This window comes from Mus musculus, chromosome X (genome assembly GCF_000001635.26).
Source record: "Mus musculus strain C57BL/6J chromosome X, GRCm38.p6 C57BL/6J".
NCBI classification, from domain to species: domain Eukaryota; kingdom Metazoa; phylum Chordata; class Mammalia; order Rodentia; family Muridae; genus Mus; species Mus musculus.
Window position 1 is genome coordinate 121,679,966 of NC_000086.7, and position 27,932 is coordinate 121,707,897.

Below are 27,932 nucleotides of genomic sequence, written 5' to 3' on the forward strand. Positions count from 1 at the left end.
GTGAGAATATTATTGAGTATTTTTCCATCGATATTCATAAGGGAAATTGGTCTGAAGCACTGTATCTTTGTTGGATCTTTTTGTGGTTTAGGTATCAGAGTGATTGTGGCTTCTTAGAATGAGTTGGGTATAGTACCTTCTACTACTATTTTGTGGAATAGTTTGTGAAGAACTGGAATTAGATCTTCTTTGAAGGTCTGATAGAACTCTGCACTAAACCCCTCTGGTCTTTGGCTTTTTTTAGTTGAGTGAGTATCAGTGAGTGCTTCTATTTCTTTAGGGGATATGGGACTGTTTAGATCATTAACTTGATACTGATTTAACTTTGTTACCTGATATCTGTCTAGAATTTTGTCCATGTCATCCAGGTTTTCCAGTTTTGTTGAGTATAGCCTTTTTTAGAAGGATCTGATCATGTTTTGGATTTCTTCAGGGTCTCTTGTTATGTCTCCCTTTTCATTTTTGATTTTGTTATTTAGGATGCTGTCCCTGTGCCTTCTAGTGAGTCTGGCTAAGGGTTTATCTATCTTGTTGATTTTCTCAAAGAACCAGCTCCTCATATGGTTGATTCTTTGAATAGTTCTTCTTGTTTCCACTTGGTTGATTTTGCCCCTGAGTTTGATAATTTCCTGCTTTCTACTCCTCTTTGGTGAATTTACTTCCTTTTGTTCTAGAGCTTGTAGGTGTATTGCCAAGCTGCTAGTGTGTGCTCTCTCTAGTTTATTTTTGGAAGCACTCAGAGCTATGAGTTTCCCTCTTAGAAATGCTTTCAATGTGTCCCATAGGTTTGGGTATGTTGTGGCTTCATTTTCATTAAACTCTAAAAAGTCTTTAATTTCTATCTTTATTCCTTTCCCAGACCAAGATATCATTGAGAAGAGTGTTGTTCAGTTTCCACGTGAATGTTGGTTTTCTATTATTTATTTTGTTATTGAAGATCAGCCTTAGTCCATGGTGATCTGATAGGATGCATGGGATAATTTCAATATTTTTGTATATCTTGAGGCTTGTTTTGTGACCAATTATGTGGTCAGGTTTGGAGAACATGCCTTGAAGTGCTGAGAAGAAGGTATATACTTTTCTTTTAGGATAAAATGTTCTGTAGATATCTGTTAAGTCCATTTTTTCATAACTTCTGTTAGTTTCACTGTTTTGCTGTTTATTTTCTGTTTTCATGATCTGTCCATTGATTAAAGTGGTGTGTTGAAGTCTCCCACTATTATTGTGTAATGTACAATGTGTGCTTTGTGCTTAACTAAAGTGTCTTTAATGAATGTGGTTGCCCTTGCATTTGGAGCATAGATATTCAGCATTGAGAGTTCCTCTTGGAGGTTTTTAACTTTGATGTGTATGAAGTGTCCCTACTTGTGTTTTTTGATAACTTTGGGTTAGAAGTTGATTGTATTCAATATTAGAATGGCTACTCCAGCTTGTTTCTTCAGACCATTTGCTTGGAAAATTGTTTTCCAGCCTTTCAATCTGAGGTAATGTCTGTCTTTTTCCCTGAGATGGGTTTCCTGTAAGCAGTAAAATGTTGGGTCCTGTTTGTGTACCCAGTTTGTTAGTCTATATCTTTTTATTGTGGAATTGAGTCCATTGATATTAAGAGATATTAAGGAAAAGTAATTGTTGCTTCCTATAATTTTTGTTGTTAGAGTTGGCATTCTGTTCTTGTGGCTGTCTTCTTTTTGGTTGTTGAAGGATTACTTTCTTGCTTTTTCTATGGCATGGTTTCCATCCTTGTATTGGTTTTTTTCTGTTATTATCCTTTGAAGGAATGGATTCATGGAAAGATAATGTGTGAATTTGGTTTAGTTGAAATACTTTGGTTTCTCCATCTATGGTAATTGAGAGTTTGGCTGGGTATAGTAGCCTGGGCAGGCATTTGTGTTCTATTAATGTCTGTATAGCATCTGTCCAGGCTCTTCTGGCTTTCATAGTCTCTGGTGAAAAGTCTGGTGTAATTCTGATAGGCCTGTCTTTATATGTTACTTGACCTTTTTCCCTTACTGCTTTTAATATTCTATCTTTATTTAGTGCATTTGTTGTTCTGATTATTATGTGTTTGGAGGAATTTCTTTTCTAGTCCAGTCTATTTGGAGTTCTGTAGGCTTCTTGTATGTTCATGGGCATCTCTTTCTTTAGGTTTGGGAAGTTTTCTTCTAAAATTTTGTTGAAGATATTTGCTGGCCTTTTAAGGTGGAAATCTTCATTCTCATCTACTACTATTATCCATCGGTTTGGTCTTCTCATTGTGTCCTGCATTTCCTGGATGTTTTGAGTTAGGATCTTTTTGCATTTGGCATGTTCTTTGATTGATGTGCCCATGTTCTCTATGGAATCTTCTGCACCTGAGATTGTCTCTTCCATCTCTTGTATTCTGTTGCTGATGCTCGCATCTATGATTCCAGATTTCTTTCCTAGGTTTTCTATCTCCAGCGTTACCTCACTTTGGATTTTCTTTATTGTGTCTACTTCCCTTTTTAGGTCTTGTATGGTTTTATTCAATTCCATCACCTGTTTGGTCGTGTTTTCCTGCAATTCTTTAAGGGATTTTTGTCCTTCCTCTTTAAGGTCTTCTGCCTGTTTAGCAGTATTCTCCTGTATCTTTAAGTGAGTTATTAAAGTTGTTCTTGTTATCCTCTAACATCATCATGAGATATGCTTTAAATCTGAGTCTATCTTTTTCGGTGTGTTGGGGTGCCCAGGACTTGGTGGGGTGGGAGTGTTGCTTTTTGATGATGGTGAGTGGTCTTGGTTTCTGTTAGTAAGATTTTTATGTTTGCCTTTCACCATCTGGTAATCTCTGTAGTTAGTTGTTATATTTGTCTCTGGTTAGAGCTTGTTCCTCAGGTGATTATGTTTGCCTCTATCAGCAGTCCTGTGAGACTAGATCTCTCCTTACTTTCAGTGGTCAGAATTGTCTCTGTAGGCAAGCTCTCCTCTTGCAGGGAAGGTGCCTAGATATCTGGTGTTCGAGCCTGCCTTCTGGCAGAAGTTGTATTCCACTCTCCAGAGGTCCTAAGATCCCGTGGAGAGTCCTGTGGGCACCTTGGCGGTGTCTGCAGACTCCGAGCCCAGGGTGTTTGGTACTGGCGCTGACTGGAAGGGACTTGTGACCCTGGTCTCAATTATTTTTAAGTTGTAAATTAATCTCATAAAATTTAATGGAGACATATGATTTTCTCAGTAGCATTCATAACTGTCCTAAGCTAGATTTAGTGTTAGTAAAACAGGATAGACATGCCCTAGTTTTCATTTTTAAAAGTCCTCCAAAGAACCTCATTCATATATATATATATATATATATATATATATATATATATATATATATATTATTAACATATTTTATTTATGTAGCCATTATTGTAGCTAATCTGAATGTTCTTTTCCTACAATCTGGTGTATATATGTCTACACATGCTTATGAATGTGTGAAAGTTAAAGCCCCATGTAGACTGTTATCTTTCGTTATAGTTAATTAGAGTTTTATTTTTATGAAGAGACACCATGGCCAAAGCAACTCTAATGAAGGAAAACATTAAATTGGGGCTGGCTTACACTTCTAGAGGTTCAGTCAATTATCATCATGGCTATAAGTATAGCAGAGTCTAGGCAGATGTCTTGCTGAAGAAGAACCTGAGTGTTCTATATTTTGATCTGAAGAAGGGTTTTGTGTTCCACAGTCTGCAAGGTGGATACTGTCTTCTGCACTGGGCTGAGTTTAAGCACTAGGAGATATCAAAGCCCACCTACATAATGACACTCTCCAACAAGGCCACATCTATTCCAATAAAGTCACACCTCCTAATAGTGCCACTTCCTATGAGTCATACATATTCAAACCATCACACACACATTATCTCATTTCACTTGAACACATGGGATCCCTATGTCTGTGCCCCCAATCACTTAGATAATAAGGGTACATTGTCATACTCAGGACTTTTATAGTTTTGGGGAATAAAAATGTTGGTCCTCATGCTTGATTGACAGATACCTTTTAGATTTAGCCAATATTGAAATCCCTATTACATATTTATTTGAGACAGAGATGAATGTGATATATATTTCTACTTTCCCTATAAATCATTTTGTAACTCTAGCTAGGTCATGACTAGTAATTTTCCTGTTTCAGCTTCTCCCATTACTACCATTACAGGTTTGTAGCAAAATATCACGCAGAAGTTATTTAACAATGCTTTAAAATATTTTAGATATCTCTAATATTATTTCTGTGGAATTCTTCCTTTTCTATATAATTTTTGGCTGAAATGTGTGCATATATACCAATTAAATAATATCACAAAATAGATGTATAAAATTGTGGACATTCCGATATGACTCATTGAATCAAATGTCTTCATATATTTTATATCTGGAGTATAAAAAATAAATAAATAAAAGGTTAAAAATATTTTATCTTAGTTAACTTTTTAAAGATATTTGTTATAATTCTAGAGATTAGGACCCAAGGCAATTAAGAGAGTGACATTTGGAATGAGCTTACATACTTACAACCCATGACAGAATGCAGAAGAACAAGCAAGTGTAAGAGAATGCACATAAGAAAAAAATGCAAGAAGGCTCTCCTGATTCTTTTTTAGTGGTTATTTTATTCATTAACATTTTAAATCTTATTCCCTTCCATGTTTCCCCTTCACAAGCCCCTATCCCATTCACTCCCCTTTAGGCTTCTATCAGTGTGCTCACCAACGACCCACTAACTCCTGCTTCATCACCCTAGAATTTCCCTAAGCTCAGGCATTAAGCTTTCCCAGGAATAGAACCTCATCTCCCATTGATGTGTGACAAGGCCATCCTCTGCTACATATGAAGCTGGAGCCATAGGTCATTCCTTGTGTACTCTTTGGTTGTGGTTTACTCCCTGGGAGCTCTGGGGGGGGTCTCATTGTTTGATATTTTTGCTCTTCTTATGGCGTTGCAAACCCCTTGAGCTCCTTCAGTCCTTCCCCTAACATTGGGGTCTCCATTCTCAGTCCAATGACATCCTAATTGTCAGTCTCTGGCAAAGCCTCTGAGGGAACACCCATACTAGGCACTTCTTGGCATCAGAAATAGTATCTGGGTCTGTTGTCTGAAGAAGAGATGGATTCCTAAGTGGGGCATTCTCTGGATGTCCTTTCCTTCAGACTCAGCTCCACACTTTGTCTCTGTATCTCCTCCTCCCATGAATACTTTGCCCCCTCCCCCTTCTAAGAACGACTGAAACACCCATACTTTGGTCTTCCTTCTACTTGAACTTTATGTGGTCTGTGAACTGTATTATGGGTATTTTGAGATTTTAGGCTAATGTCTACTTATCAGTGAGTGCATGCCATGTATGTTCGTTTCTGTTTGGGCTACATCACTCAGGATGATATTTTCTAGTTCCATCCATTTGCCTAAGAATTCCATGAAGTCACTGTAGCTGAGTAGTTCTCCATTGTAAAAATCTTCCTCATTTTGTGTATCCATTCTTCTGTTGAGGGACATCTGGGTTCTTTCCAGCTTCTGACTCTTATAAATATGGCTGAGATGAACATAGTGAAGCATGTTTCCCTCAACAGAAGAGAAGGAATACCAAAATGTGGATATTTTGGTCCTTCTTAGAAGGGGAAACAAAATACCCATTTGAGGAGATACAGAGACAAAGTGTGGAACAGAGATGAAAGGAAAGGCTGTCCAGAGACTGCCCCACCTGGGAATGCTTCACATATACAGTTACAAAACCCAGACACTATTGTGGATGTCAACAAGTACTTGCTGAAAGGAACTACTTTTAACATCACCAATAAGCAACTAATGAGGTCATGTATCTTAAAATAGAATCTATTACCACCACTTTCCTAATTAGTACAATTTCTAACTGCATTCTAAATAACTACCCTGAAACAGTGTTTACCTTTATCTGACCTAAAAGCTTTTTTTTTTTCAGTAGACAGTGGCCATTACAAAGGGCTTAATCCAGTCAAAATTCAGAGAACAGCTGACTATGCTTTGCCTAGTCACAATTAATACACTATAACAAAAATCCTGTACCCAAGGCTCAAGAAATATTTCACATCTAAGAAAACAAGTGAATAAGATTTTAAGGGCCATAGGACTAAGAAATCTGCCATGATATAGTAACTTCTAGCTATAACAGGGAAAATTTACCAATGAAATTTCAACAGAAATGTTTATGCAAGTAACCAAATCTAACAATAGTTGACATTCTGATATATATGAGAGAGTTATTACAGTGCCCAAACCTTACATAAAAATCTTCAAGTGATTAACTACTTCTGTGAGAGAGAAAATTAATCTTTCTCAAGGATAAAGGCTCTTAGTGGTTATTCAATACAGAGGGCTAAGCATTGGAAGCCTATATATAAATGGACACTGAATAAACTGAGCATCTTGTAATTATGTACATATATATATCATATATGTATAAATGTAATTACATACACACATACATATGTATATGTATATATATGTGTATGTATGTATATATATATGTATATATATAATTTATAAAACAATGGCTATTTGTGAAAAGGAATATGTTAGTTTGTGAGAAGGGTATGAGAACATGGAAGCTGTCAGAAAGAGGTGAGGAAGGGAAAATAACATCATTACATCTTAACTTTAAGAGTAAGCTAGGACTGTCAGTGGAATTGGGGGCTCTGGCAAGGTTGCTGATCATGAACTTGAGAAGGTATGGCATTTAATGATTGAAGAGTTTTAATAAGCAGAAATAGCCTACATTAATTTCAGAATGAGAGATCACAAAGAAAATTATGCTTTCTTGTTAATTTACATTTCTTTTAGAGACTCATGACAGATAAGAAAGTAAATATAATTGTTATTTAAATATTCATATCTCTATTCCATAGATCTGTTTAATGATTATTTCTGATGTTTCAGTGTATATTTTTATATAGTTTTCTCAATTCGTTGTCTTACTTGTAAACCCATGTGTGGAAAGCAAATGAAGAAAAATGTTTTTTCTATTATTTTATTAGCACTAGAACATATTTGAACCCATAATGAATGATGGTTGCATCACTTAAACAACTGACATGCTTTTGCACTTTGTCAAAATCATATCTGCTTTATACACACAATTTGGAAATTAATTATAGTTTTCAGTGGAAATGTTTATTTTTAATTTCTGGCTCTCAATCTCCACTATCTCTGTTGACAAAATTTATTCATGCTTGAATTTGGAACATGCTCTTGGCTGAAGAAGAGTTTTTAAAAATGGAAATAATTACTTATTTTGAAAACTGAATTTTTAATGAAAGAGTGGGAGATAGGAGAGCACTGAGCAATGAGGGCACTGTTTATTAAGTCGGATATTGTTGTTATGAAAAGATATCATGACCAAGGCAACTCTTGTAACGATAATATTTAATTGGTGCTGGCTTACAAGTTCAGAGGTTAAGTCCTTTATAATCAAGGCAGAAGCTTAGCAGCATCCAGGCAGATGTGGGGCTGGAGGAGCTAAAACTTGTACATCTTCATCCAAAGGCAATCAGGAGAAGACTTGCTTCCAAGGACCTTGGATGCAGATGTAAAAGCCCATGCCCACAGTGGCATACCTATTCTAACAAGGCCACATCTACTAATAGTCCCACTTCCTGGGCCAAGAAGTTTCAAAACATCACAGGCACTGAGCCCTAATAGTAGCACTTTGTATTTAATTTTTATTATAATAGCCAACAAATAAAAATAATATTAACTAAAATAAACTAAATTTATCCAAGATATTTTGATAATCCCTTTATGCTCATCAATTTTGTAATATGATATTTATAGACTTTAACAAATATATCTTTTAAATAGTTTATTGATTTCATTTCACTACAGTAGAACTTTTGTAGTTCTGCTTAAAATGTTTGTCTTAACTGTTTCAAAAGCTATTTTAATTAGCAATTCCCCTTTTATTTATTTATACTGCAGCATTTTTACTGGCAAAATAATAATGGATTTTCACTGGCCTAGGTCACACAATGAGATCTGCTACAGACTATACTCTCTGAGCATGCCTTCTATTTTATCCCTTTCTATTCAATCAGTTACTGCCTCCTAAGACACCTGACTATCCATTGACCATGTTATTTAAGTACCAAACTTGAAGACTTCAAACTAACTCCTCTCTGCTAGAATGCACATACCCTCCAAATATTCATGTTCTCCAAATATGTTCAACTATTAGCTTCTGATGAAGTCTTGTTTATCACATATAATCATAATGCTGTCTTAGTTAGGGTTTCATTTCTGTGAAGAGATACTATTACCAAGGTAGTAATTATAAAGTAAAACATTTCATTGGGGCAGGCTAACAGTTTCAGGATGATAGGGTATGGGCACAGATGGTAGTGGAGGAACTGAGAGTTCTACAAGCTGGTCTGAAGGTAGGCAGAAAGAGACTGTCTTCAACATGGAGCCATAAGAAAGATCTCTTTTCACACTGGGCACAGCTTGACCATAGAGATCTCAAAGCCCATCCTAAAGTGATACATTTCCTCTAATAAGATCACCCCTATTCTTGTATGGCCATACCTCCTAAAAATGCTACTTCCCATGGCACAAGCATATTCAAACCACCACAATTATAAACAACTAATATACTATCAGCATTCTCTGATATATTTCTGGATTAAATATTTGTTCTCTGTGCCAGTGCCAATGTCAATGCCTTAGTTAGTAGTCTATGTCTGTTTAAGAGGCTCCATGACAATAGTAAGTTCTAGAAAAGCATTTAATTAGAGCTTGCTCAAAGTTTCAGAGGTGTATTCCATTACCTTCATGGTACAAAGCATGCCAATGTGCGGGCAAATGTGGTAATGGCAAAGTAGGTGAAATCCCTACATCAAAATCCACTGAGAGCAGCAAGAGAGAAGATATTGGGCCTGGTTTGGGCTTTTGAAACTGCAAAGCAAACACATTTCCCCTAATAAAGTCATACCTTCTAATATTTTTCAGTAGTATCATTTCCTGGTGATGCAGAATTCAAATATTTGAGCCTATGAGAGCCATTCCTATTCAATCACTACAGTCAGAAATTATCATATAAAATACTACACATAATAGACAATAAATATATGCTGGAAAATGATCTAAGCATGTCATTGCTAAAGTTCAAGCACATAGAGAATGTTTTTTCATATTTTAGATGAATATATTTACAATATCTATAATATACAATTACAATAATATAATGGCTTAAATATAATAAACACATTTATGGATCATTATAGAAAATATGACAAATGCAGAAGAGCAAACAAAAGTGTTAATAATCCCACATCTTGTAAAAAAATGACATTATTTTAGTGTACTCATAAGAAATATATACACACATAAATAAACATGCATATAGCTATTCACAGTGGTTATGGAATAATTAATTATAAAAAGACAGTAATGTTACTATTGATTGTCATTGCAATCATAGCACATGTGGTACCATTTGTTAAATTCTGTTTATCATTAGGATATTTATCAAGATATTCCAGAAAGAAGTAAGCCTTCTGGCAAACAGCCACCATGTAGCCACTGAATTTATTAATTATTATTTTCTGGAAACTTAAAAATAAATGAAAGCAACAATGGGCATGGCATTCAACAATAGCTTTGCTGAATGGAAATGACTCAGTGTCTTCTATGCAGGTTTAGTGATGCTATCTCGCAGGTGGAAGCCATCTGAATGAACACTAGCTAAAAAGCTGTTCCTCAGGTAGTTTACTGATACCATGCAAAGTCTTTGTTGCATGTTAGAAGGAGGCCTTAGTTCCTTGATGTGTTGATTGCTTCATGAAATATCTTTCAATATATCAGATGTTTTTCCTAAGAGTAGGTACTTTAAAAGCAGAAATAACATTGAAACTACACTTTATCACTTAGACTCACATAATATTTCCAAATCAATTCTGCTTAATTGTAGTAAGAGGGACATAAATCAATTTAAAACTAGAGGCAATGAATTTGAGAGAGAACAATGGAAGATGGTTAGGAAGAGTTGGGTGGATGAAATTAAAGAGGAAAATGTTATATTTACTTACTCAAAGTTAAAATTATATGACAACATGCATGTAACAATTTCATGGAAAGAAAATAGATGCCACATTTTGAAAGAGAGTTTATAAAACACGGATATCTTTTTAAACACAGCACACTGTTCAACAATTACCTTAGAAATTTGAAATTACTGGCCAAATGCAACAAAATCATTCTCAACTCAATACCATAAAGTACAAGAAATAGATACCGAATGCAATATTGTTCAACCAAAACTGCAGCAAACATCTGGGAATATAAAATAGCTATCATTTTCAAGACAGCAGAAAATTTTGTGGAAAATACATGGGAGATATTCTTGAGTAAATCTGTATTAATATCATTCTATTCACAAGAGAAGATGTTGATGTTTCCTTATCAACATCTATTCCTTACAGCAGCAATAAAGCTATAGAAGTAGGATGATAAGAGAAAGAGTAGCCATGCCTTCGTTTTTATGTTTTATGAAATACAAGGGGGGTAGCATTGGATGATGTTGGGTAAGCTACCAGAAAGTCCCAGATGCCAGGAAAGTAAGAGGCTCCCAGGACCCAACAGGGATGACTTTAGCTGAAATATCCAACAAAGGGAACAGAGAACCTGTAGAGACCCTATCCAGAGATTAGTCATAATACCCATTTGAGAGATGGGGCCACCCACCCATCTCAGCAATATTAACCTAGAATTTTCTCTATCTAAAAGAAATACAGGGCCAAAGAGGGTGGATGGAATATGGAGTTTAGAGTGAAACTGGATAGAGTGATAAAATTTGAAATGTAAATAAGTTATTCAATAATAAATAAATAAATAAATAAATAAATAAATAAATAAATAAATAAGAGTGAAGCAGAGACTGAAAGAAAGGCCATTCAGTGATTGCCTCACCTGGGGATCCATTCCATATGCAGCCACTAATACCAGACACTATTGTGGATACAAAGAAATGCTTGCTCACAGGAGCCTGATATAGCTGTCTCCTGAGAGATTACCAATACAGCTATAGATGCTTGCAGCCAACTATCAGGCTGTGCATGGGGACTCCAATGGAAGAGTTAGGGGAAGGATTGAAGGAGCCCAAGGGGTTTGCAACCTCATAGGAAGAAAAATATCAACCAACCAGAACCCCTAGAGCTACCAGGGACTTAACCACCAACCAAAGAATACACATGGAGGGCACCATGTTTCCAGCTGCATATGAAGCAGAGGATAACCTTATCTGGCCTCAGTAGGAGGGGAGGCCCTTGGTCCTGTGAACACTCAATGCCCCAGCATGGGGAAAAGCTAGCATGGTAAGGCAGTAGAGGAAGGGGTTGGGGAAGAATGCTCATAAAAGCAGAGGGGAGAAGGGAATAGAATAGGGTGTTTGTGAAGGAAGAACTGGCAAGGGGAATAACATTTGAAATGTAAATAAATAAAATAACATTATATATATATATGTATATGTATATATATATATATATATATAAAATGTTATTTTATATATGTGATGGATATAAAGGTACAAGTAGGTTCCAGAACACTAACCAAATTGGACTAGAAAAGAAAATCCTCCTGCCACATAATAATCAAAACATGAAATGTACCAAATAAGGAAAGAATATTAAAAGGGAAAATTCCAAGTATCTTATAACAGCAGGTTTATAAGAATTATACCTGATATCTTAAGAGAGACACTAGAAACAGAAGGAACTAGACCCTAACGCACCATAGGTTGTTAGCTCATACTATTTATTATACCTTGCAAATGTTTAATTGACCATTCAAAGAGACAATGATATTGTATAACAAAACCAAATATAAACAATAACTTTCTACTAATCTAGCCCTACAGAACATACTAAGAAGAAAACTCCAAGACTACGAAGGTAACTGTACCCAAGAAAAAACAAGAAATTAATAACTTCACAGTAAAAACAAAAACAATGGAAGCACATACATGCACCATACACTCACACACAATACCATCACCAACATCAAAATAACATCTACTGACAATCATTGGTCACTGGTATCTCTTAACATGAATGGACTTAATTCACCAATCTAAAGACACAGGCTAAAAGAGTAGATGCATAAAGAGGATCCATGATTCCGTTGCATAAAAGAAATATACATTAGCAACTAAGAGAGACATTACCTTAGAGTAAAACTTTGGAAAAATTCATAAAAGATGCATTATTAAAGGGCAAGCCACACATCAAACTCCATTTTTAATAGTGGGAGACATTAACTCTCCGTTTTCATCCATGGACAGGTCATCAAAATAGAAAGTAAACAGAGAAATAATGAAATTAACAGAGGTTGTGAATCAAATGGATCTAACAGGCATTTACAAAATATTTCATCCTAACATGAAAGAATATACGTTTTTCTCTTTGCCTCATGAAACCTCCTCCAAAATTGACCATGTAATCAGGCAAAAAGCAAGCCTCAATAAATACAAGGTAATCTTTGCATGTTATCAGATCACTGTGGATTAAAACTGGGCTTTAACAACAACAGAATCAACAGAAAGCCTACAAATTCATATAAACATATTCATCAACCCTCAACTCAATGACAATTGGCTCAGAGAAGAACTAAATACAAACACTTTCTAAAATTCAGTGAAAATGAAGACACACTTCAAAAAACAAAACGAAACAAAACAAAAACCTAGTACCAATACTCCTCAAATTATTCCACAAAACAGAAACAAGTAACATCATAAAATGTATTTTATGAGACCACTGTCAGCCAGACACACAAGCCACACAAAACAGACACACAAGGCACACAAAAACACAAAAAATAAAATTCTGATTAATCAACGCATTTTGACATATAAACAGATTGAAAGAAAATAAATCCCCAGATTGAAAGAAAATAAATCCTGACATGACCATCATTAAATTCTGAAAATATCTTTCCTGTTCAAACTTTTGTAAAGATCAGTGATACAAGACATACAACTAAATAAATAAGTAAATAAAAACACTCTTCAGCAAGCCAACATTAAATTAAATGGAGAGAAACTTAAAAGAATTCCACAAAAATCACAGAAAAGGCAAGGCTGTCCACCCTCTCTACTGAAAAACACCTTCAGCAAAGAAGAAGGGTACAAAGTTAAACCCCCCCCACCTCAAATCAGTTGCTCATTTTTATACAAAGTATACAGGGGCTGAGACAGAAACTATGAAAACAACATCTTTCACAAAAGTCACACATAATATAAAATAGATTGATATAACTCTAATCCATGCCAAACAAACAAACAAACAAAACAAAACAAAACAAAACAAAACAAAACAAAACAAAACAAAACAAAACAAAACACCTGCATGACAAGTACTTGAAGTTTTTGAGGAAAAAAAAATTGAAGAATATGTCTGAATTTGGGAAGATTTCCTTTGCTCATGGATCGGTAGGATTAACAGAAAAAAATAGCAGTCTTACCAAAAGCAATGTATGGATTCAATGCAATTCCTTTCAAAATTCCAACACAATTCTTTTTTTTTATTTGCTTGTTTATTGTTTAGCTTTGTTTTATTGTTTAATTGTCTTTAGCATTTGGTTTTTTGTTGTTGTTGTTTTTGTTTTGTTTTGTTTTGTTTTGTTTTACAGTCCAGTCCTTATCCCCATCACAGTCTGCCATCCTACAGTTCCTCATCCCATACCTCCTCCCCTGTTTCCAGGAGGATGTCCCTATGCCCCCACCCTGCCAGGCCTCCCCACTTCCTGGGACCTCAAGCCTCCCTAGGGTTAGATGTATCTTCTCTCACTGAAGCCAGACCAGGTAGTCCTTCCCTATATATGTGTTGGGAGCCTCACACCAGCTGGTGTGTGCTGCCTGGTTGGTGGCTTAGTGTCTTAGTGATTTTGGGGGTCCAGGTTAGTTAAGATCTTCCTATGGGGTCACACTTCTCCTCAGCTTCTTCCAGTTTTTCCCTAATTCAACCATACAGACTATGAAAGAACAAATTTCAACTTCATATTGATTTTTTTTTTAAAGGATAGCTTAAACAATCCCGTACAATAAAAGAACTTCTGGAGATATCACCATCCTTGATCTCAACCTATACTACAGAGCATTAGTAATTTAAAATGCATGGTTTGGGTATGGAAACAGACAGGTTGATCAATGGAATTAAATTGAAGACCCAGAAATAAAGGCATGTAGTCAAGTACAACTGACTTTTGACAAGGAAGCCAAAATCATACAATGGAAAAAAGAAGAAATATTCAACAAACAGTGATTGTCTAACTGGATATATACATGTAGACGAATGCCAATAGATCTCTTTCTCACCCTCCACAAAACTCAATTCCAAATGGATCAAAGACTTCAACATAAAATGGAATACACTAAATATAATGGAACAAAATGTCTGAACTAGCATTGAGCTCATTGACATATGCAACAACTTACTGTAAAGAACACAAATGACTCCATGATTCATGAATGGGATCTGATGAAACTGAAAAGATTCTGAAGGGAAAAGAACACAGTCAATAGAACAAAATGGCAGCCTTCAGATTAAAAAATATCTTCAGTAATACTGCATCCAACAGAGAGTTATTAGTAAAATATATAAAAATTTAAGAAGTTAGAGACACAAAACAAAAACAAGTAAAACCAAACCAAACCAAACCAAACCAAACCAAAAAATTTCCCAATTAAAAATAGGGTACTGAGCTAAGCAGAATCCTCAACAAAGGAAACATGAATGGCTAAGGTGTTCAACATCATTAATTATCAGGAATATGCAAATCAAAATGACCCTGACATCAAGTGATAGCACATGGTGTCAAGGATGTGGAGCAATGGAAACACAAATATATAGCCATTAAAAGTGCAAACTTGACCAACCACTCTGGAAATAATTTCATTGTGTCCCCAGAAAGTTGAGAATAGTTCTATCTCAAGACTTAGATATACCACTCTTTGGCATACACCCAAAAGATGTTTCACCATATCACAAGAACATGTTCTCCACTATGTTCAGAGCAACTTTATTCATACTAGCCAGAAACTGGAATCAACAAAGAGTGAGGTAACCAAGACCCAAAATGACATGCATGGTCTTTACTCACTTATAAATGGATATTAGACATAACATACTGTATACCCATCCTATTCTCCACTGGCCTAAAGAAGCTACACAAAAGGGATGCTTGAGTCTCACAAAAAAGAGGGAATAAAATATTCACAAGAAACATCTGCATGAATGGAACTACTTTGGAGATGTGATGGGGAAGGAGGTTGGGGGTGCAGGATCAAGTGTGAGGAGAGATTGGAAATAGGGCCAGAGTGCCAGGAGAAGGAATGGGAACTGGCTGCTTGCATGGGTGGGGCATGGGAGGCGCTCTAGGACATGCCAGCGTCCTGGGTTGGTATAGGGTCACAGAAATCTATGGGAGTGACTTTAGCTGAGACTCCCAGCAGTGAGAATATGGATCCTTTTGTAGCAAGGCAGGATCACTAGTGGAGAGATAAGGACACCAATCCACTTACAAAACTTTTGAGCCAAATTTTTTCTACTCTATAAGAATTGCAGGGACAAAGATAGAGAAGAGACTGAGATTACAGCTAAACAACTGACCCAATTTGAGACTCATCCCTTGGCCAAGCTCCAATCCCTGACCCTACTAATGACACTCTGTTATGCTTTCAGACAGGAGACTAGCATAACTGTCTTCTGAGAGGCTCCACACAACAGCTGACTGAAACTGATGCAGATGTCCATAGCCAAACATTGAAGGGAACTTGGGACGTCATATCAAAGAGTTGGAGAACGATTGAGTGTCTGGAAGGAGATAGGAAGTCCACAGGAATACCAACAGATATTGGTCCTTGGATGCTCACAGAGACCTAACAACCAACCAAACAGCATACTCGGGTTGGGCCTAGGCCTCCTGCAATTTTACTTAATTTTTTTAATTTTTGAATTTTTTTTTATTAATCATTCCATTCATTTACATCTCAAATGATATCTCACTTTCTGGTTACCCCCTCCACCAATCCCCTATTTCACATCATCCCTCCCTGCTCCCCTTTGACTATATGAGAGTGTTCTACCATCCACCCACCATCTCCTGCCCCATCGTTCCAGCATCCCCCTACTCTGGGGCATCAAACCTCCCCAGGACCAATGGATTTCCTTCTCATTGATCTGCTACATATGTATCTGGAGCCACAGATTCCTCCAGGTACATTCCTTGGTTGGTGGCCTAGACTTTGGGAGAACTGGGTACTCAGGCCAGCCTATGGTATTCTTCCAATGGGGTTGCAGCCCCCCTCAGCATTTCCATTCATTCTGCCACCTCCCCCACCAGGTTCCCTGAGTTTAGCCTGATGGTTGGCTCCAAGCATCCACATCTGCATTGGTCAGTTGCTAGCCTGGCCTCCCAAGGCCAACCCACACTAGGTTCCTCTCAGCAAGCACCTTTTGGCCATAGCAACAGTGTTGGTTTTGTTGTCAGCAAGCAACTTTTGGCCATAGCAACAGTGTTGGTTTTGTTGTCTGCAGAGGCCTACTACTCTTATATAACAGATGGGCAGCTTGTTCTTCATGTGGTTCTCCCTCCCAACAACTGGAGTAGGAGCTGTCCTTAAACCTGTTGCATGTCTGTGTAACCCATTCCCCTAACTTGGCTGAGTTGTCTGGCTTCAGTCGGTGAGAATGTACTTAGCTCTGCAGAAACTTGATGGGCGTGGGGAGGGGGGATACAAGGTCCCCCCACCCTCTCAGAGGAGAAAGAGAAGGGGGATATGGGTGGGACTGTGTGAGGGGAAGACAGAGAGAAAGGGGAAGCTACTGGGATTTAAAGTAAATAAATAAATATATTAATGAAAAATACCCTACCCTTCTAATGGATTACTCAATTGTTTTTTTTTTCATAGTGTTTTGAATTTGATGTTATTTTAATATTCATGTTCTCCTTATGTAAACTGTGCTCTTATTTTCTGACTTCAACACATTTTACTCACTTAAATTGTCATAAAAATTTTTAATTATCTTACCTGTTTAAAACTTGGGAAAGATTTCAAAGTTGTAATATATACTCAACAAAGTATCAGGTCTACGTTTGATTACTTACTTTCTCAAATTTATTATTTTTCTTCAACTAAGTACATACCTTAATCAAGACCATTTAGGGACAAATTACTTGTATTTACTTTGCTTAATTTTGACAACATACGTTCTTACTGGAAATTTCGTTCAAATTTGGCTTCATTTTTTTTTCTATACATTTTTTAGGTTCTGCCAATACTTTCCTATTATTACTAAAGACATATAGAATTGGAAACAAGCACCCATGGAAGGAGTTACAGAGACAAAGTTTGGAGCTGAGACAAAAGGATGGACCATCTAGAGACTGCCATATCCAGAGATCCATCCCATAATTAGCCTCCAAACGATGACACCATTGCATACACTAGCAAGATTTTGCTGAAAGGACCCTGATATAGCTGTCTCTTGTGAGGCTAGGCCGGGGCCTAGCAAACGCATAAGTGGATGCTCACAGTCAGCTATTGGATGGAAAACAGGGCCCCCAATGGAGGAGCTAGAGAAAATACCCAAGGAGCCAAAGGGATCTGCAACCTTATAGGTGGAACAACATTATGAACAAACAAGTACCCCAGAGCTCTTGACTCTAGCTGCATATGTATCAAAAGATGGCCTAGTCGGCCATCACTGGAAAGAGAGGCCCACTGGACATGCAAACTTTATATGCCCCAGTACAGGGGAATGCCAGGGCCAAAAAATGGGAATGGGTGGGTAGGGAAGTGGAGGGGAGGGTATGGGGGACTTTTGGGATAGCATTCTAAATGTAATTGAGGAAAATACGTAATAATAAAAAAATATTTTAAAAAAAGACATATTAATTGAACCATAATTACTTTAGAGTTTCCTTGGATGTAGAAACATTATTATTTCACATACAAACAGAGTAGTTTCTCTATTCTTGGCTGTATCTTCATGAGAGTTTATTTTTGATAGTTTGTTTTTTGTTTGTTTATTTGTTTTTGTTTTTCTTTTCATATATTTTGAATGGGACAAAATGAAAACTGTTTTTTTCAGGTAATGTTTTTCACTTTAGTCACAATAATTTAAAACATGACAGAAACTCATCTGAATTTCATATAAGGTGACTATTTTAGAAATAGTACTTTCTTTTATTATTGTTGCTGTTGTTTAAAGTAAAAAGTGTAGTTATATATTTCAGGCCTGAAACTTGCAAGCCTTGAAATGATGATACTACAGGTGTGAACTACTACACCTGGCCCATTAATAGATTTAACATGAAAAGAACAATGAAATTTTAAGTCATCCTATTCAGGGACTGGATTTGTTATTTTTCCTAAATAATGGCATTTTTTTTAAGAAAAATATATTTTTAACTTAACTCGTATGTGTAGTAATTTAAATTCTGTATATTTCATTTATTATCTGTCATAATTCTCTTCAACATTTTCCTTGATTTAAATAGTATTTTTAGACGGCAACAGCTTTATTTTTAATTTCCAATATTCATGTAATTTTCTATTGCAAATCAACTGTGAACAGAAGCAGTGTGAACTTGTACTCGGGTGCTGGACCAGTTGTGTTGAGTTTCTCTGCCCAATGAAGATTCTCAGAGGTATGACACTCAGGGGCTGAAAGACAAAGCTCAGACTCTAAGATCCCATTTCACAACAGCTGAGCATTTATCAGGAATTCATCTGCCAGTCACTGTTTTCTTGGGGGTACAGAACAATACTTCTTTCTGCTTTAGGAGTCTTAATATCTTTGCCTTCCAATGTACAGCTTTCTTGCAATCTTCTGATGTTGCCCATTTTGCTTCAATTAAAAATTCCTGTGGAGTGAACCAGGCTATTTCCTCATTCTAAAATAGTACTCTTATTAATAATTGTTTTCTGCTTTTTTTTTCCAATTTGGCTGCACACAGCATAGAACATGTGGTTACTAGATTTAAATTCCTAATCATAAATCTCAAAACATAATGGTCAATGCCTTATTCCTAGAAAATTAATTGCAGGCTTCTAAGTCAGCTTATAAGATCTCACAATATAAAGTCAGGCTGTATTTTCACATTTTTAGTCATTTTACTTGCTCAAGAGTTTTAATTATGTAAATGATTGAATTAATGCTTTCTGATTTCCAGCTTTATTTATTGTAACCACCATTCTTTCTCAGTTGTCTTGGTTTAATAATCCTGTTTTCTTTCTATACTTCCTTTATTTCTAGTTATCATTTTACTAATTCTTTGTTTTGTTTTGTTTGCTTGTTTTTTGGAGACAGGGTTTCCCTGTGTAGCCCTGGCCCTGGCTGTCCTGAACTCACTCTGAAGACTTGGCTGGCCCTGAAATCAGAAATCTGCCTGTCTCTGCCTCCCAAGTGCTGGGATTAAAGGCGTGTGCCACCACTGCCCCGCTATCATTTTACTAATTCTTAAAAGTCTTGCTTGGAGTTCTGTTTCTCTCTACATGAAAATTCTTAATTTCATTCATTATATATGAATTCTTTCACTGTTAGAGTGATCACACCATTTATTCAGTCTGTCTTATACTTTGTATCTTAAATATTTTTGTTGTCTTACTTCTTACAATGAAGTGAAATCACTTTTAGTTTATAGCCTATTACACATGCCAGTACCTATCTGAATTCCTACCATTATGCTTTGTATGTAGCAGGTAATAAATGGGTAGTTATTGAACTGAGTTTAGTAGCAACATTTTTGCCTGAGGCTATCTGTTCAATGTCTTGTAAAACTACTAGGAATGAAAGAAGATGAACAATGTTCCAATAATCAAATCCCTACTTTTGAATCATCAGTCCAAATTTTGCTAAATTTGGCAAAGTTAATATAAGTCTTAATGTTAATAGTTTTTGCAAAGTGCAACTATCTATAATTTATCTTCTGAGTTTGGTATTCTCACATTGAAAAGAGAACATATTAACAATTATGTTGGGGTCTGGAAAGAAATAACATTAAGAATAATTGTGCTGGGCTTGGTGGCACATGCCTTTAATCCCAGCACTCGGGAGGCAGAGGCAGGCAGATTTCTAAATTCGAGGCCAGCCTGGTCTACAAAGTGAGTTCCAGTACAGCCAGGGCAACACAGAGAAACCCTGTCTCAAATGACCAAAAAAAAAAAAAAAGAATAATTGCTACTCTTACATAGGACCTATGATTCGTTCATAACATCTGCATAGTTATTAACAACAATAAGTAGCTCCAGTGCCAGGATATTTGAAGTCATGTTTTCCACAAGCACCAGAGTCACATATGGTAAACGTACACTTTATCTAAAATAATAACAAATAAATATATTTAAAAGCGAGTGTAGTAGGAAAATAAACATAAAATAAGATTACATTGAACATACTGGGCAACATAAAATATTACTATATTTTATACAAATCCAGTCCCTGAATAGGATGACTTAAAATTTCATTGTTCTTTTCTTGTTAAATCTATTAATGGGCCAGGTGTAGTAGTTCACACCTGTAGTATCATCATTTCAAGGCTTGCAAGTTTCAGGCCTGAAATATATAACTACACTTTTTACTTTAAACAACAGCAACAATAATAAAAGAAAGTACTATTCACATTATTATGCATTATATCTGTTAACAGAAGTTGGTATGCAAGCAACTGGGAGAGAAAAAAATAACAATCATATTCACCAGTTGTAGACATTGAAAGCAATTATAGAAACTATTAGGAAAAATATTCTTACTGGCACAATAGTGGCACAGTTGTTACAAGGCCTAATCACTTGATTTCTTAGTGGCTGTGAGGCCTATATTATAGGAGAAATTCCATACCTTATATAGTGAGACTGATCATAGACAATAGAAATGAATTTACAAGTTTTACTTAATTTCCAACATACCTTCTAAATATTTACGTTTCTATATATAGACTAGTGAAGTCCTCATTCTTGAAGCTTCTTTTTGTTACAAACCTATATATTAATACAGATATTTATGGTATGTCAAAGTGCTGAGAATGACAGTGGAATACTCACACTAAAACGGGTCATCCATATCAATTTTCCAAATTTCACCTAATATCTTGGAAATGGGGCCAGGAGTCATGTGAAAGCTGAACAATGAGGAAGAATGGAAATTCAAAACAAACATAAACTCAAAACCAATACAAAGTTACAAGAGTGAAATGGGGACTTAATAACAGAAAGTGGAGCATGGTAGGTATGGGTAGATAAGGGAAGATAGATGCATATCACAAGAATGTATTGCATAAATGATTATAGTAAAAAATACAATACAGAATAAAATAAATTTACACATAAAATTTGTCTATAAACATACATAATTTAATTGCAACAATGAAAATTTCATATGTTCAATTGCAGTTATTCTTACCTAAGCATTGCCAAGTATTTTATTAGCTTTAATAAATCAATAAATATTAATTTATATTTTAATTTAAAGTAATATAAGCTGGATTTTTAATGTTTCTTTCAAATTTTCATTATTTTATTTCTTTAGAAATTTTATTACAACATATAAATTATAAACAACATAAATGTTTCCCAACAAGAAAATTGTTAAATAAATACTATAGAACCACATAATAAGTTACATTGTCATTAAATATGTTTGAAAAGTGTTTTGTAGATATATGAATTTGTTTTCCTAACTTTTAAATTTTAATTTTAGAATTTGTGCTTTACATTTTGTATTATTATTTGACAAATAGTAATTTTTATGGAGATTTTATGATACAGCATGTGGAACACTGTCCCATCTATAAAACAAGTATTGCACCTAAGGTTCAATGAACACTATGGATGGGAGGGACAAAATACTATAAAATCAGATGATTAAAGAGTTTTCTGTCAGATTGTACCTCTTATGAATGTCAGAAACTACACCCCACTAATTTCAGTTCTCTATCTTAATTCTCTCTCCCACCACCCTCCCCTCATTCAGGAATAGGCTAGAAATCTAGGTCAATGGAGAGTCCCTGGAATCTATGAGGATGACCCTAGCTAAGATTCCTAACAATAGGCGATGTGGAACACGAAATGGTTGCCTCCTATAATAAAGCGATACTTCCAATGGAGGGATGGGGATACCAACATAGCCAGAAAACCTTCGACCCACAATTTTTCCTGCATATAAGGGAACAGAAAGTGAGCTAATGGGCAATCAATAACTAGCCCAATTTGAGTCCAATGCCATAAGAGACAACCTTCACATGAAACTATTAATAATATAATGCTCTACTTGGAGACAGGAGGCTAGTATAGCAGTTATCTGAGCGGTTTCACCAAGCAGCTAATGAAAACAGATGCAGGGACCCATAGACAAACATTAGACAGAGTTCCTGTAATCTTATGAAATATGGGGAAGAATGGTGGAAAGAGCCAGAGAGGTCAAGAACTCTACAAAAAACCTACATAATCAATTAATCTTGGTCTTTAGGTGCTCAAGGAGAGTGAAGTATGGACCAGAGAGCAGGCATAGAATGGACCTAGGCCCCCTACACATATGTAACAGATGTGCAGATTGGTCCTCATTTGGGACCTCTTACATCAGGATCAGGGACAATCTCTGACTCTGTTGACTGTCTTTTGATCCTTTTCCTCTACCTGGACAACCTTGTCTAGCCTCAATAGAAGAAGATACACCCAATCTTCTACAACTTGATATGCCAAGGCAGGTTTATATCTGTAAGAGTTCTCTACTTGTCTGAAGAGAAAGAAAGGAGAAATAGGGCAGGAGAAGTTGATTGGAAGTGACCTTAATGAGAAGATGGAAGAAAAGCTGATATTTATATATGAAGTAAATTAAGTAATTAACTAATGAAAAAATAAAAGCATTAACAACCTTCTGCCCCCCCCCAAAAAAAAGCAACTACAGCTATAAAGTCTCACCAACATGATTGTCTTAACAGGGGCTGAACAAGGAGGTCATCAATTGAAATAACAAAGTAGACAGACTTCAACTCTACACAAAGAATTACAGCCATCTAATGAAAGCTGAAAGTGAGAGAACTAGTCTTCTCCTGAGAAGACTACACCAAATTGTTATTCAATAATAAATAATCAGCTCTAAAAACATACATACAAGTAACATTATACAAACTGAATGAGTTACACTTAAAAATAAAAAAAAATATATATACATACATATATTACATGCCAATTAATGAAAAACAAAACAAGCCATGGATTTGAAATAGAGTAAGAAGTGGTTTATGGGAGAATTTGTAGGGAGAAAAGGAAAGAGATAAATTATGTAACTATAATTTCAAAAAATAAAAAAAATTCAACAGACTGTTTATCCTACACAAAGTTAACAAACTCATGAGGATTCTAGGAATCTTAGATTCAGATCCTTTTTGTACTCTTAAATATAGGAACCTTAGTGCAGAAAGCTCAAAAGCAGTCTCTTCCTTATCTGGAATGTTTCAACATAATAGTACTATGAGGTCAGTGCCTATGCCAAGGCAAGAACTGCAAGTAGTCATCACTCTAAAATTATTCTTCAATTTCACAGGACTATGAAATTTAATCAAAAAATTGGATGTGGCTTCCCATGAATGACTTACTCATTCAATATTCACATATGATAAAAGAACTAAACACACATGTGTTATCTCTTATTTTCTTAGTGAATTCTCTAGTAGCAAATGTGCTTTCTATGGAAATATACCTATGACATTATAGTGGCTATAATAACAATAAAAATTAAAAGACTCCAAATCATATTCACCTAAGTACAAGAGAGTACAGACACCTAAGTACAAGTACAATAATCGTTTAAATAGTTATTTGTGACATATTTAATTCACAATTGCTTTTGTACTTCTAGAGTAGTTTTTATTCCTGTTTCATTTTTAGAAAGGAAACATGAATTAATAATATCCTCTATCCTTATCCTAATTGGGTGATCATATCTAGTTATTAATAAAATCAATTCTTCACACAACTCAAAAAATTAAAAATAAATTAACTGGAGAAAAATTGACAAAAGTTTAGTGTTCACAAGAAAATATAGGCAAACTGATTCCTATATTCTATTATTGTCAAAAGTCCATATAAATTAGTATTCCTACCATGCAATCAAAATTTAACAGAGGTAAACCAACAGTACATTTGTGTCAGTAATACAGAGATTTGAGACCATTTCTGAACAACTAGGTTAAAATAACTATGTTAAAATAATACTCTGTATATAGATGATATAAGGAAACTAATTAATAATTCACTTTAAAACGTTTTAACAACAGTGCTGAAAGAGTATGTGAAAAATTTAGTTCCAATACCTTAGTTTCAAGTTCACAGTTTTCAGTAAATTTTTTGATATCTCTACAAAAAGAAATTTATGTTACATGTTTTTCTGGAATTGTAAGTCCAAAAGTCATTAAAGGATGCTACAGTTTAAGTGACTTATATTGAGATTCTACATACCCAGGTTAGTTTTGTCTTATTACTCTAAGTTTGCAAGATATGTGCATTTAAAAAGCATGTTTCTGCTTATATTGTCAATAAAATGAAATTTTCTTACCATACACCTTCAATATATCAACTAACTGTGAATGAAAAGGAGTATGATTTACATAAATAAATAAAAGTTATAAAATTTAAACAGATTCTTGGTTTATTATCGGTTTCTAAGAATATATAACTTTCAACTAACCAAAATATTTCACTTTTAATTTGTTGTACTTAGAATTGAATAATAGTGTGTGTGTATTCTCTCTCTGTGTAATATGATAATTCTCTTTCTGAATTTCACTGGCTGCAGCATAAATAATTGAAGCAATGAGTTACAGACATGCAGAATATAGACTAATACTCAGTTTAGTTGTAAAAAAAAAACTTAAAGTATATCTGCATAAATTTACACAAATAATAAGCCATCAAATGCATATTTAAAGAGAAAATGAACATACATCTCTTATAAGCCTTCTACTATGCCTGAAGTTAAAATGAAAACTGTGCAAGATGTTTAGTTTATTCTCATCTTTTGCTTTAAAAGAACACCGAAGAAATTATATCTTTTATTTATTTCTAGCTTTTGCTATCAATTTTGCCTTTCTAATTGATGTAGGTTTATTTAGCATATATTTTCTTGTACTTTGAGAAAAAGTTTCACTGATATATTTCTTCATTAACGCAGGTATTTAAAACAAATTGATTTTCTGATTTGTATGTGATAATTCAAAACAGTATCATGAAATATATGATGCCTTCAACAACAACAATATTAAAGTGACTGAAACATTTAGGTTTCTGCAATGATAATGAAGGGAAAAAAAGCTGTTATCTTAGTTTACAGGTCCATGTACAGGTATTTTTATTAGATATTTTCTTTATTTACATTTCAAATATTATTGCCTTTCCTGGTTTCTCCTCCAAATACTCCCTCCCCCTACTTAGTCCCCCTCTCTTTACTCACAAACCCACCCACTCTGACTTCATGGCCCTGGCATTCCCCTATAATGGGGTATAGAGCCTTCACAGGACCAAAGGCCACTCCTCTCATTGATGACGGACTAGGATATCCTCTGCTACATATGCAGCTGGAGCCATGAGTTCCACCATGTGTACACTTTGGTTGGTGGTTTAGTCCTTGGGAGCTCTGAGGACACTGGTTAGTTTATATTGTTGTTCCTCCTATGGGGCTGTAAACCCTTCAACTCCTTGGGTAATTTCTCTAGCTCCTTTATTGGGAACCCTGTTCTCAGTCCAATGGATGCCTGTGATCATTCCCTTCTGTATTTGTCAGGTACTAGAAGAGTACTACTCAGCTATTAAAAGCAATGGATTTATGAAATTCTTAGGCAAATGGATGGAACTGGAGGATATTCTGAGTGAGGTAACCCAATCACAAAAGAACACATATGATATACACTCACTGATAAGTGGATATTAGCCCAGAAGCTCCGAATACCCAAGGTAAAATTCACAGACCTCATGAAACTCAAGAAGGAAGACCAAAATTTAAACAGATTCTTGGTTTATTTTCTGTTTCTAAGAACAGAAAAATAAAAGTGTGGATACATCGATTATTCTTAGTAGGTGGAACGAAATACCCATTTAAGGAGGCAAAGTGTGGAGCAGAGACTGAAGGAATGTCCATCCAGGGACTGCCCCACATGTGGATCCATCCCATATACAATCATCAAACCCAGACAGTATTGTGGATGCCAACAAGTGCTTGCTGACAGGAGCCTGATATAGCTCTCTCATGTAGAGGTATTTTAATCCAGTAACATGACTATGCTGGCAAGAGATTACATCCACACACCTTCTTGGTTTGTGCTCTGGCTGGAATTCATGCAGAGTTCTACTAGACCTTCAAAGAAGACCTAATTCCAATACTCCTTAAACTATTCTACAATATAGAATCAGAAGGTACTCTACCCAATTTATTCTATGGATCCACAATTGCTCTCATGCCTAAACCACACAAAGACCCAACAAAAAAGAGAACTTCAGACCAATTTCCCTTAAGATAATCTATGCAAAAATATTCAATAAAATTCTGGCAAACTGAATCCAAGAACACATCAAAACAATCATCCTTCATGATCAAGTAAGCTTCATCCCAGGGATGCAGGGATGGTTATTATAAGGAAATCCTTCAATGCAATCTACTATATAAACAAACTCAAAGACAAACGCCACATGATCATCTAATCAGAAGCTGAGAAATCACTTGTCAAATCCAACACCCATTCATGATAAAAGTCTTGGAAAGATCAGGAATTCAAGGCCCATACCTAAACAAAATAAAAGCAATATACAGCAAACCAGTAGCCAACATCAAACTAATTGAAGAGAAATTGAAGCAATCCCACAAAAATCAGGGACAAGGCAAGGCTGCCCACTTTCTCTCAACCTATTCAATATAGTACTTGAAGTCTTAGCAAGAGCAATTTGACAAGAAAGGATATCAAGGGGATACAAATTGGAAAGGAAGAATTCAAAATATCACTATTTACAGATGATATGATAGTATGTATAAGTAACCCTAAAAATTCCACCAGAGAACACCTAAATCTGATAAACAGCTTCGGAACAGTACCTGGATATAAAATTAACTCAAACAAATCAGTAGCCTTTCTCGACAGAAAGGATAAATAGGAAGAGAAAGAAATTAGGGAAACAACACCCTTCACAATAGTCACAAATAATATAAAATACATTGCTGTGACTCTAACTAAGGAAGTGAAAGATCTGTATGATAAGAACTTAAATTCTAGGAAGAAAGAAGATTGGCAGGATTAATATAGTAAAAATGACCATCTTGCTGAAAGCAATCTACAGATTCAATGCAATTCCCATCAAAATTCCAACTCAATTCTACACGGAGTTAGAAAGGGCTATTTTCAAATTCATCTGGTATAACAAAAAACCTAGGATAGCAAAAACTATTCTCAAGAATAAACGAACCTCTGGTGGAATCACCATCCGTGACCTCAATCTGTACTACAGAGCAATTGTGATTTTAAAAAAAAAAAAAAAAAAAAAAAACTGCATGGTACTGGTACAGAGACAGGCAGGTAGATCAGCAAAATAGAATCAAAGACCCAGAAATGAACTCCCACACCTATAGTCACTTGATCTTTGACAAAGGAGCTAAAACCATCCAGTGGAAACAAGGTAGCATTTTCAACAAATGGTGCTGAAACAACTAGTGGTTCTCACATAGAAGAATGCAAATTGATCCATTCTTGTCTCCTTGCACAAAGCTCAAGTCTAAATGGATCCAGGAACTCCACATAAAACCAGAGACACTGAAACTTATAGAGGAGAATGTGGGAAAATCCTCGAAGATATTGGCACAGGGAAAAAAATTCCTGAATAAAACACCAGTGGCTGGTGCTGTAAGATCTAGAATCAACAATTT